Here is a 13,248-nt window from a genome sequence, read left to right as displayed (position 1 = left end):
GAAGGAAGGAATTGTTCCCGACCTACGGTCGTGGCACTTTCTATCCCCACAGTGTTCGAGTTACTCTCCTGGAGAATAGTAAATATGCGCTCTGCTCAGTACTCTGGGGCCAAAGTAGTTAGTGAAATGTTCCGCCAAGTTCGAGCAAGTAGAACTGAAGGTTATTCAGGCTTCCGAATTCTGCAAGATGAGGAAAAATTGCAAATGAGAAACAGGAAGCAAAACCCTTACTCATGGTGGGTGTTTCTCGAGCCAAGTGCCTGACAGACTGAGGGAGGGGGGAGCCGTCCTCACAGCAGGGATGAAGCCCGGCTGGGAATGCCAGCTTTGGGGGCCACCGGGTGACAACCAAGAGCTGGCCTGAAGTGTCCTCCAGAGAACGTGGTGGTGTGGGGCCTCTGAATGCCGCGTATCTGAAAAAAGGCAGTGGGCGCTTCTGACTGCTTTCCTTGGCCGCTAACTTCACCCAACGGGTGAGGCAGTGTCTCTGGGAAACCACCCTCGTGTTTCCAAGTTGAGAGAACTGATAACTGCTGTTAAATATTAGCACAAAGATTAGGAGGCATATGTTTCATGCTGAACGCTGAGAGCCTTCTCTCACATGTGCACACTGGCCCTTGGTCGCTTCTGGTTTTCCAGACAACCTGCAATTTAAATGAGTTATGGACCATCATCCCTCGTCTTCCCCAGGAAATGAAGCTTCCAGGCTTCTCGTTAAGATCATTGTTGCCTCGTTGCGTAACGTGACTGATGTGTGTAGTTAATCCTGTCGTGGTGCCTGGATTGAAAAAACAAAAAACAAAAAACCACAAAAAACAAAACTCCAGCAGTTTCATTGAAGCACCAGAGAGGGAATTTTCTAGAATTTGTTGTATTTGCAGAAAAATGCCGTGTTTGCTGCTGTTTCCCCCTCTGGACTGTAAATCACTTATGTACTTTGCTCTGGTCTTTCTGGCCGAGGCTTTTTCCTTGCAGCTCATTTCAGACTTGCACTAACGTTGCAAGAACACTACAGAGAACTGCTTTTCTGAACCTTTGGAGAGTAACTTGCCAGCAGGACGTCCCGTCACTCCCGAATGCTTGAGCGTATCTTCCTGCAAACAAGGGTCCTCTCTAACATGAATGACCGCAGCGCCCCTGTTCGAATCAGGCCGTTACCCTTAGCGCCACCTGAGCCACAGACCCCATCCGGGTTGGCCAGTGATCTTAACAGTGACCCCATGGCACAGGGATCCGATTCAGGCTCAGGGGTCATGTCTCCTTAATCTTCCCGTAACGTCTGTGATCTTGACATTTTTGACAGTTACGAGCCTGTTACCGTATAGATAACCCATCAGGTGGGGCTTGGTGACAGTTCACTCGCGGTCAGATTTAGGCTACGGAGTTTATGCAGGAATATCACAGACGTGGTGCTCTTTCCTCATTGCGTCCTCTCCGGTGGTGAGTGACTGTGCTGTGTTCCTTTCTTCGTGATGTTCATTCAACCATTTGGCCGAGGAGGTATTTGTCAGGCTTCTCTTTGGTTATTCTTTTTTTCCTTTGTGGTAGATATTTTGTGGGATGTCCTTCGAGACCGTGTAAGGGTCCCATTTCTCACCAGCCTTTTAACTCACTGGTTTTAGCATCCACTGATGTTTCCTGGCAGCAGAATTACTTCTCTGATAGCTGCTGCATGGTGATTTTTAGTTCCATACTCTTTCCACACTTACTACCTGCCCTGCTGCTTTGTAGAAAAGCTTCCTCCTCTCTATTTTTCACTGATTCCTATTTTATCCAATGGACTGTAACACGCTTTTGTCATTGTTTTGACATTCAGATTGTCTCCGATTGGCCGCTGGGAGCCTTCATGTGGATCGTCCTGTTCTCTTGATGTTCTCGGTGTTCTTTGGACACGTCCTTACTTTCTGACCCCCCCAGGATGGTTCCGTCTCGTCTTCTGCTTTCCCTGCCCTAGACCTGCAATCAGCCATGTTTCCAAGAAGCCCTGATTCCTTTTAGTGGAGAGTGGTATTTAGAAACCACGATTTGGGTGTTATGTGTGCTTATCACCAGTGGTGTATTGCTGCCCCCAGACCCTCGTAGTGGGCAGGGTTAGGGAATAGTGTACTACGTGTACATACACATATTTGTATGTACGTGTATATATGTACACACACATATTTTTACATCTATATTTATTTCTGTGTTTATTGAGATATATGAACTCAGTCCTTATTCTATTCCAACACCCAAGATTATTCTAGACTTCTTTCTCTGTTTGAACTTCCTTCTCCAAAAGTGAGAAACCTGGCTTCCATTTCCCCTACTGTATTAATTAATTTACTCAGTTGCCTGCGTGTATCTAAACTCACATCCCTTCAGCCGCCCCACTGCAATGAAGTTGCCCTCCCCGTCTCATTCCTTAGGCTTCTGTGCTCCCAGACAAGACTGCTGTCCCTGGACAGGAGCCCACTCACCCCACTTGGACCCTGACACCCCACTCTGGGCTGCTGTCCCCCACTGTCCCCGTGTCTATCCTCATTGCCCCACCTGGCCAGCACCTCCTTCCACCCAAGGGGACACCCTCTTTATGCCAGTAGTCCTCACTAGCATGCCTCTGTTCCGCTCTCCTAATGTCTTCAGATCATTAGGACCATAACAAAGTACCACAGGCTGGGTGGCTTATACAACAGAAACGTATTGTCTCCCGGTTCTGGAGGCTGGAAGTCTGAAATCAGGGTGTTGGCAGAGTTGGTTCCTTCCGGGGGCTCTAAGGGAGAATCTGCTCCATGCTTCTTTCCTCGCTTTGGTGGTGGCTGGGAGTCCTTGGCGTTCTTTGGCTTGTAGACCCATCGCATCGCCCCCATCCCTGTCTCTGTCTTCATCTGGCCTCCTCCTCTGTGTGTGTCTGTGTCCAGATTTCCCTCTTCTTGTAAGGACACCAGTCCTCTTGGATTTAGGGCCCATCCTAATCAATCTAGTATCACCTTGCTATAACTTGATTATATCTGTCAAGACCCTATTTCCAAATAAGGTTACATTCACAGGTTCTGGGTGGATGTGAATTTGGGGGGAAACCCCATTCAACACAGTACATCTGCTTTACTCCATTCCACCTAATGGACTTTTGGACTCAATCATTCATGGAGTGGGGGAGGAGGGAGGGAGGATAGAAGGAACCTCTGTAGCTTTGAGAAGTTCATTATTGCCATATTCTACTTCTTCTCAAATCCAAAACTAGAGTACTCTGCCGACATTAAGGCTTTTCAGGACTTGGAATGAACACAGGATGGCACTCATTAGCATGTGACTTTACGAGGCCCCATGGGGACTGTGCCCCTCAAGACACCCTATGCTGTAACGTATTACAGCTTTTTACTCACCGTTGGGCAACCGTCCTCACCTGGTCTGGTGCCCCTGGGGTGGGGGGCTCCCCTGGCCCCTAGCCACCCAGTTCCAGGCCAGACAGTTGTGTCTTGGTGTGCATTGTCAGTCCCGTACTAGGCGGTGCTGGCCTCTGAGAGAGTCGGCTGGAGTCCTTGTGGAGCATGAGGTCTGGCTGTCATCAAGAGAGCCCTGTGTCAGCGCCCGGGCTCAGCAGCCATGGGGACGCTGCCCACGGACCAGCACATCCGGGAAGCGTGTTGCCCTGATAATCGAAAAATGACCTCTGCTCCCTGCTTTTTTTTTCACTTTTTAGCTTGTATTATATTCTGAACTATGTTAACATACATACACTTACATAGAACATATAAAAATCTATGGGACATATAATTACATGTAGTAACTCTATATTAACGTATATCTTCTGATCATCATCCCATACAAAGGAAATACCCTTCCAGAGTCACACTGTTTCATTATTTGAGTCCACCACATGTTATTTAACCATCTCCCTACTGTCTGGTATTTGGATCAATGTAAAGTTTTTGCTTTGTAGATAATGCTCCATCGAATAATCCTTGACCGAATATTTGTGTCTGCGGAAACTATTAATTATTAAACACCCACTGTTGATCAGATAGTAGGCCAGGCACTTTACACATCTTAGTGCTACCACAAACCCTAAGGAAGTTAGCCCCATTTTACAGATGAGAAAACTGAGGCCTAGGGATGTGGGGCTCTGCTACCCTTTGCGTTTGGTTCCTAACGCTTTGCCCTGGGGAGAGGCTGTCTTGCCGAGTGAAATACTCCTAGACCTGAGTGGCCCCTACAGTTGTGGAGAAAGTGGTGGAGACAAAGAGATTTATGAGTTTTTAGGGGAATGGCGGGGGGATTTCTCACTCAGGGTCACAACTCCCCAGTCCTAGCCTCATCTAGGGCATGGTGATAAGGATGTAGCCCTAGCGACAGGCTCACCCCTTGCCCACCTTGGTGGACAAAGGAGCCTCCAAGGCCTTCCCTGATCTCCACTCTGCTCAAGGGTGGCCGTGCTGTCCCTGAGTCATTGTGCCAGTCAATCCTGCATCGTGGCACCGTCCTACTCGCTGACAAATAAAGACAGTGCTAGGCCCCGTGGAGATCATAATCATTTATTAGGAAGTTCTAGGTCAAATTAGTTAGCCAAGAGTCAGACAAGATCAGTTATTGTTAACATCCAACTATTCCTTGAAGCCGCCCTATCAGTATGAACAGAATGACTGCTGTGGTAATAGTTGAACCTGTAATGGTCAGGGAAAGCTGTTGGGGAAGGGTAGATTTAAAACTGGCCCTCAGGGGCGCCTGGGTGGCGCAGTCGGTTAAGCGTCCGACTTCAGCCAGGTCACGATCTCGCGGTCCGGGAGTTCGAGCCCCGCGTCAGGCTCTGGGCTGATGGCTCAGAGCCTGGAGCCTGTTTCCGATTCTGTGTCTCCCTCTCTCTCTGCTCTTCCCCCGTTCATGCTCTGTCTCTCTCTGTCCCAAAAATAAATAAACGTTGAAAAAAAAAATTAAAAAAAAAAATAAAATAAAACTGGCCCTCAATTCCAAGAGAGAAGGGAGTTGGTGCGGAGGGGTGTAGGACAAACAGGGTGCGGGGAGATGTATGCGGGCTTGGCGTGGCGTTTACACGTCTGGCCCTCCCCAGAGCTCCTAATGCTAAAAATAAGGGAGAAGCAAAATGCCCTCACGGCCCACAATTGCTCTTCATGCACACTGAGGGGATAGAAACTGACAAATACCCCAAATGTTGACCACCATAGTGGTTTCGGTACCTTACAAAAATGTTAACGCGAAACGTCCATCGCGGCGTTGGAGCACAGCTTGTCCAAGAGGGGCTTTTTTTGCGCTCCTGAAATAGTTCTTGGGGCTGAGCAGTTATAGGCTGGGCAGGGTGCACTTTCTTCCTCCCCTTCTTTCTGAGGACCGCCCCAGGACCCAGGTGGCCTGTGCTCTGGGCCAGGTGACCCTGCCGTGTGGCAGAAGCAGAAACAACTGGAGAATACACCCAGGGACGGACAGACAGAGAGCAAACCCTCTGGTTCTCCTCTGTTGCTTTCTTAAAGAGGAGTGGGAGGGGTGGAAGGCGGCAAGACAGTTTTATTTTGGAGTGGGGAAATACTGTTTTCCTAGTACACATTACAGAAATAAAGGTCTGGCCGGACAGGATATGCAGTTGGTCTCACTGGTTTCCACCAGCCAGGAAGGTACTACGAGGGGCAGGAAGTGTGAATCGATGGGGGTGGTGCTGGGCACTGGAGGCCGAGAGCTGCAGTCTACGCATCCGGCCCAACGAGGACAGCTGGAGCTGCCGGCTCTCTCAGCCCTGGCTGGGAGCCCCTTCAGCGCAGGCTCTCCGTGCAGACTGGGAGGCGCTGGGCCCTCCATGCCTCTTTATGTGGACCCCAGTTTGGCCTCATGGTCCAAAGACCACGTAAGGGCCGAAGACTCCATCTGTTTAAATCTGAACTCAACCACCCAGTAGCTCTGGGACCTTGGGCAAGTTACTTATTAACCTTCTGTGTCTCAGTTTCCTCATCTGTAAAATGGGGATTTTAGCAGCGCCTACCTTACAGGATCGTGGTGAATCGAGAGAACTAATACTCCTAACAAGCTGGGAACTTGCCTGACAGTGTTAAGCACATAATACTCATCAGCTATTGTTCGTGGCCTTGGAGTGTAGCATGGGATACTGTGTGCTCGGTACCTGCCAGCTGCTGGTGTGTTCAAGGGCTTAGCAAGTCCAAACAGGGATAAGAATTACACAGAAGCTCCCTTCACTTAACCAACAGGTTGCCTCCCCAAAGGTGATTAAGCTTATAGAGTGTGAGTCAGTCTTCTCTCAAAAACAAAACAAAACAAAACAAAACAAAAAAACAACCCAACAAAACAAAAAACAAAACCACACACACAAAAAACAAAACCAAACAAGAAAATAAAACCGAACAAAAAAAAAAACAACCCAGGCTCTTCTCAAAATAGAACAGTTTCAACGTCAGGTGGCTAACCTGCCTCTTCAAAAACCCCACCAGGGTGTCCTAGGCAGATATTTTGTTTTTACCAGCCACCTGACTACTCACTGTGATTTGGAAAACTGGAAGTGGCCTTGAAACTATGTGTCTTTGTTTGGGGACAAATGGTTCCTCATTCACACTGGCCACATTTCAGGTGTTCAGTAGCCACACGTGGCTGATGGCTCCCTTGTCGGACTGTGTAGATACAGAACGTGTCCCGAATGGCTGGATAGGCCTGGCAGGTGCCTGCTGGGATGTAAAGTGCAAGGCTACACAGATCTACATGTTAAGATACGTGGCGACGTAAACACAAGGTTCCAGCTTGACAGGAGCAGAGGATATATATTGGAGGCAGGATTTGGTAAAGATAGGCTTTGTAGAAGGAATGGCATTTGAACTAGCTGTATAGGGGTGGATGGCTATTTTCAGGCTAGGTCTTTCTCCTGAGCTCTAACCCCATGGATCGAATTGCCCACCCAACACTTTTTTTCCCCCCGATATCCCAAAGATATCCCAAAGCCAGTAGACCCAAAACCAATCTCAATATTTCTCCTCTTTTATTTTTTTTTTTAAATTTTTTTTTTTTAACGTTTATTCATTTTTGAGACAGAGAGAGACAGAGCATGAACGGGGGAGGGGCAGAGAGAGAGGGAGACACAGAATCGGAAACAGCCTCCAGGCTCTGAGCCATCCGCCCAGAGCCCGACGCGGGGCTCGAACTCCCGGACCGCGAGATCGTGACCTGGCTGAAGTCGGACGCTTAACCGACTGAGCCACCCAGGCGCCCCTATTTCTCCTCTTAAACCTTCCGTATTCCCCTTGCAGAGAGCGGCATTACCACCTGCCCGGTGTAGAGAAGGGAGAAAGGAGGTCACGGAAGTCCAGATAAGTTTGAAGAGGGAGGGGAGTCAGAAATTCAGAAAGAGCCTGGTGGCTTCTGTTTTCCTCCCTGAGGTTAGAGGCAAGACCCTTTGCCGGAATTGATGGGTGTGGAAGTGAATTCGGTAGCGTGAAGATGGAAAGATCTCCGATTGCTCCTGTGGGGAACAGCCACAGGAGCTGATGAGGGAGAAGCAAAAAAGATGTGCAGGAATCTGCATGCTCAGGTGAGGTGTCGTGGATGGTCAGGACTGGGCATCATTCAGCCCAAGCATGGGTTTGTGGCGCCTGAGCAAACAGGAGGGAGGAAGTGAGACCCATCTGCAGTGGAGAAGCGCTGGGGCAGCTGGGTTGGGCAGAGAACGGGGCCGGAGAAGGTGCTCTGGGGAGAGGGGCCCGGGGAGCAGGGCTCCTTGGGCAGAGATGGACGGCAGGGTTCTGTGCCCCCTCTCCGAAAAGCGCACGTTTGCATACACGGAGCACGGTCCGTGTTTCTCAAGGCTTGCTCTCTCTGGATGGAGGACTTCCTGATTGCTTTGGGCTGCATTGAGAACCGTTTCCTAGAATGACCGTTGGCTCACCTGCAGGACGGAAAACCAGTCGTATATTTTGGTGTCTTTCGAGCACCCAGGTGGAGGCCAGAAGTCAGTTTCGGTTGAAGTGGTGCAGTGCAAGTTACTATCAGAGGCTCAGTCCCACTGTTTCAGGTCCCAGACCAGCTTGTGGTCAAAGACAGGGAAGTTTTTGTCAAGTAGCTATGGTAATATCTTCTCTAAAGGATACAGAAAACATGTCCAAGAAAAAAATTGTGGGTAGGGTGGCAGATATGCAAAACCGTAATTTGGGTGATTCTCAGCGTGGGCAACTTGTTCAGTGATATTTAAAGGCATTTTCGAATTTTAATTTCATGTGCATTCATATTCCATTCATGATGAAAGCTACTCGTCATTGGCGCCCTCATTTTCCTATGACTCATTTGGAGATGTTTGTTAAACATATGGAATCCGGAAGGCCGTGGAGCTTATGGGTACTGAATGACAGTGATACCTACACTTAGCTGCGTATTCAAATTGCCCTAGGATAACAAGAAGAACTTGGAAATGCTATTGCAGTGAGTCTAAGATGGGGCCAAGGAGTCTTTTTGTTTGTTCGTTTGTTTGCTTTTTTAATTCCCTAGGTAATAATGTGCACAGGCAGTTTGGGGATCTGGTATAGGAGAATGGAATAGTATAGAAAAATGTAACTATGGTTTATGATACCTCAAGGAGAGCCTTTCCCAGTAATCCTGCCCCATCGTTCAAGGTTGAGTTCCTGAAAAATCCACATAGTAGGAGAATTCATGGTTGAATTGCTTAAAAACCTTGAGAAAAACTGGGCTAGAAACTAAAATTATTAAATGAATCTATGACACGCATCTTTCGAAAGTTCGATAAAAGGAAACAGCCAAGTGCACGAAATAAGGATTACATCAGTGATGAGTGATATCACACAGTTGCTTTGATTGCCATTGTGTATTAACTCTCCTGAAGTTTATTTATTCTTTTAATGTTTATTTATTAATTTTGAGAGAGCGAGACAGCAAGCAGGGGAGGGGCAGAGAGATCGGGAGAGAGAGAGAACCTCAAGCAGGCTCCGCACTGTCGGCACAGAGTCCAACGCAGGGCTCAACTCACCAAGTGTGAGCTGAAACCAAGAGCCGGACACTCAACCGACTGAGCCACCCAGGTGTCCGTCTCCTGACATTTAACAAAACGTTTCGAAATTGGTTTCGCATTGGTGCAGATAACATGTCCACTGAGAGGCATGTTTTTTCTGTGTCCAGCACTCATCCCAGTGTTAACACGTCTTCCTGATTTCCTGAGTGGTAGTTGTTGGACTTCATCCTCTGGGGCCCCACTGGCCTATGCAGAGTGATTTGAATACTGTAGGCAGAGAAGCACTGAGTACCGAGTATGGCCAAATGGGTGGGCCTCCAGCCCCGCCTTCAGATACGGAGTCCTGTTACCTCACTCTGATTATTTATATCCATTGTAATAATCACTCACGTGGTTGTTTTCATACCGGGTACTTGCTGTTAAATTTCTCTGTCTTCCGGGAGTCCTTCTGGTTCTAAGGTTTGCTATATCCTTTTCTTCTGCTTCCTGCTTTCCACATGACCTTCCCCTTCTCCCCTCGCCGCACCCCCCCACCCCGCCACATGCTCACACACATCTGTGTGCACACCTGGGGAGTGGTTCTGCCCAGTGTAATGCTTTTTATACTTTATTTTAAATGTTTATTTTTGAGAGAGAGAGAGAGAGAGAGCACAAGTGGGGGAGGTGCAGAGAGGGGGGTGGGCAACAGCAGATCTGAAGCAGGCTGGCAATGACAGCAGAGAGCCCGATGTGGGGCTTGAACTCATGAACCGTGAGATCATGACCTGAGCCGAAGTCGGACGCTCCACAGACTGGAGCCACCCGGGTGCCCCTGCTTTTTATACTCTTTTTGACCATGGTACCAGTATAATATAATTGAAAATTGAAACAAAAATTCCAAGAAAACAAGCTTACTCTTATTTGGGGGACTCTCAGAGTTTGTGTTCTGTGTTCACCTACATTAAAATTGCTGATCTTAATCCAGTAAGTTGATTTCGTGACCCAGTGTTTGAAAAACACTGGTCTAGAGGCTTTTGACATCTTTGGATTTGAATCCCAGCTTTACCACTTAATAGCTCTGCAGCTTGGTGACCAGCTTCATTTCCTCATCTGGAAAACAGGAGCTAAGATACTATACCTCCTATAGTTTGTTTGCAGATTCAATGAAATCATGCATGAGAAGCCCCTGGCTTAGTGTCTGATTCCTAGGAAGCACTTCAATGGGTGACGGGGATAATGATGGTGATGATGGTGATAATTTTCAGTTTTCAACTCCAGCTTTCAGCTCTCTCAACTCACATAATTTTGAACTGGAAATTAACTTTTGCCAAAAAGGTACAAAAGTCAATGTGAGGGGTGTAGACTATCATGCAAGAGGAGCTTGCAATCTGGGGAAAGATTACCAGATGTGCAGAAAAACTTACTAGTACAAATTGCTATTACATTCTTAACACCTGTATTGTCACTTGGCTTTATTTCCCTTGCATTCCCATAGCCACCATTTCGGACCAGAGAAGCAGCTCGGGCTCTTCTCCTTGCTTCAGTTTGCCCCCGTATGGGTGCTGCTTGGGTCACGGCTAGTCTCAAGCAGGCGCTCAGCAGTCTTATAGCCTCTAAACAAGCTGGGCAATAGGGGGTTCAAAGGGGCTTGGGTGACTCGGACATGATTTTCTTTTTTCTTTTTTTTTAAGTTACTTTCTCAAGCTATGCTTTTTCCCCTCTCTAAAACGGGGACAACAATATTTAACTTATTAGGGCCGGTGTGTGGGTTCGTGATGATTTCTGCAAACCAGCCAGCCCACGCTGCTCACCTGCTCGCGGACTCGCACGAAGCTCCACCCACGGTGGTGTCTAAGTCAGTTGCTCCGCCCACGGCAGCAAACACATCTTCCCCGGTCCTGACCTTGGCTGTTTCTACCAACTTCACCTTTGCCAGGCTTGCTTGCCACTTTGCCTAGGCGATTCTTCCCCATCCTATAAGTACTCCCTTTGCCGCACAGCTTTCCCTTACAAACCCATCCAGTAATGATTTATATATTCCTCGTGAAACTGGTTCGCATAGTTGGCAATTAATCATATACTGCCTTCTGATCTCCATTGCAGTCTTTTATTATTATAATTATAGTATTATTAGGTAGCTTTATATGATTTATGTCACATACCCCCAGTTAACTTACTAATTCCTTGAGGGTAGTGATCATGCCTCACATGTCTCTGAGTCGACCATAGCATTTAGCAGAGTTCCCTGCAATAACATGTGTAATAAGTATTTGTTGATACACTGGACGACTGGATACTGCCCACACGAGCTGCCATAGAGCTGTGAGGGAAGGTTAGTGGATGAAAAGAGAGTTGAGCTAGCTTTTGTGAGGGGGGTAACCCTCCCATAGGTTGGTAAGAGGGGTGGGCACATGGTTACGTAGGGAGGGCTGTTAGGTGACAAATACATGTCTCAGCTGCAGAAGAAATGGGATGGAGCATTGCTGCGGTCAGCTTCTGCGACACGGACTCATGCTGAAGCCCTGATGTTAGCTAGCTGAACAACACCAACCCTCCTGACTTCCCTGCTCCCCAGTTTTGACCTATCTCCTGTGCCCTTGCAACTGGGAGATGAGCTGTGGGGCTGCTGGTGGAAACGCTCTGTTTTTCTCTGAGTGAAGATGCTTTTATTTCCACTTCATTCTTGAAGGAAATACTCGCCGTCTATAAACTTTTAAAAATAGCTGTTTCTTTCAGTACTTTTAGAGACACCTTTCCATTGTCTTCTGTCTTCCCTGGTTTCTGTTGAGTAGTAGTAACTGTAAGGCTTCTGGGTCTTGGGGGTGTTGTTCTTTGCTCTTTAAAGGTGATGCCCATTCCCCACCCTCCCCCCACCCCCTCCCCCAGCTCTTTTTAAGATTTTTCGCTATAGTTTTGGTTTTCAGCAAACATACTATAGTATGCTTAGGTGTGGTTTCATTCGTGTTTGTCTGTTTGGGGTTTGTAGCAAGTTATTAAGATAATTGGTCATGGTCTCCAAACATCGCTTTTTGCCTCATTCTTTCTCGTGTCTTCGTGGAACTACAAACTGCCCATGTTTTACATCTTTTTAGATCTAAAATAGAATCTCCTATGGATTTTATGTTCTTTGTAACATTCTCCACTCTTCTGCCTCTAAGTGCTTCATTCTGTTTATTTCCTTCTGACTTCTGTTCTGGTTCACTGATTTTTTTTTTTTATGATGTCTAATATGTTGGTACACCCGTCTGTTGAGTTCTTAATTTTAATTATTTGCTCTTTAGTTTTATTTTTTTATTTTTTTGAGTTATTTACTGATTTTGAAAAGCGGGGGCAGAGAGAGGGAGAGAGGGAGAATCCCAAGCAGGCTCCACACTGTTAGCACAGAATCCAAGTCAGGGCTCGAACCCGCAAACCATGAGTCAGGGCTCGAACCCGCAAACCTGAGCCAAAATCAAGTTAATCAGTGCTTAACTGAATGGGCCACCCAGGTGCCCTTGCCCTTTAGTTTTAGAATTTCTTTTTTAGGTTCTAGGTTTTTGCGAACATTTTCTGTCTTGTTTTTATTTCCTTGAACAAGTTAGGCATTCTTGTTTTAAAGACTGTGTCTGAAAACTTTTGGTATCTGCGTCTCCGTTGTATCTGTGAAAGACCTGTGTCAGAATCCCTGTGGGTCTCTTTTTGTTGTCCATATTTCATTGATTTTTTATTTATCCTTGTGTTCTCAGCCAGATTGATTGAACGCTCACCGTTGCGTATGAAAAACTCCAGAGATAATATAAATCCTAGGATGATGTTGTCTTCCTCAAGATATAATTTACATTTGCTTCTGGGAGTTCCAGATCATTTTAATTTGCACAGGGATTGAGGTGATTCAGAGCTAGGCTTCAGTCTCTGAGGTCAGTCTCTTTCCATTTAGTTTTATCCCAAACAAGCTTCTGTGTGTGTGTGTGTGTGTGTGTGTGTGTGTGTGTGTGTGTGTGTGGTTTCCAGGACTCCCTTTTCCTAGTTGGGTCCTGATCTTCAGTTTTTATCCCCCTAGTTCTGGGGTCAGCAGATGCCCCCAGGCTGGGAAAAGAGTGCCCCAAACATCAGGCTTACCTTCCCGGGTTTCATTCTTCTCCCAGACCCTGCCGTCCTAATTCTTTACTACCTTGTTAGCTCTCTGATTCTTCTGAACGGATTAAAAACACACACACACACACATGTTTTGTACAGGTTTTCTTGTTATTCACCTTGGGAGTTAGGTCTGAATTACCCATTTTGTCATTATCAGAAGTGCACCCCTCCTCCACTCAGCCAAGGATTTTATTATCTTAAATCCAGCA

At 47.1% G+C, this 13,248-nt stretch overlaps 1 protein-coding gene across 5 annotated transcripts in view; it reads left to right on the top strand.

Moving 5' to 3' along the window:
• Nucleotides 1-13,248, top strand: part of IRF2 (interferon regulatory factor 2) — an 88,226-nt gene that overhangs the window by 26,011 nt on the left and 48,967 nt on the right. The window contains exon 1 of one of the 5 annotated variants that reach the window (XM_030312105.1): nucleotides 12,672-12,819. The exons of the other annotated variants lie outside the window; for them this stretch is intronic. The gene's annotated coding sequence lies outside the window, so the exon portion shown is untranslated. Of the gene's footprint in view, nucleotides 1-12,671; nucleotides 12,820-13,248 lie in introns of those variants that run through there. 5 annotated transcript variants of the gene reach the window in all.

The sequence above is a fragment of the Lynx canadensis genome, chromosome B1 (genome assembly GCF_007474595.2).
Source record: "Lynx canadensis isolate LIC74 chromosome B1, mLynCan4.pri.v2, whole genome shotgun sequence".
In the NCBI taxonomy this organism is placed as follows: Eukaryota; Metazoa; Chordata; class Mammalia; order Carnivora; family Felidae; genus Lynx; species Lynx canadensis.
Note: the sequence above shows the minus strand (reverse complement) of the source record. Positions and strands in the feature narration are given on the sequence as shown.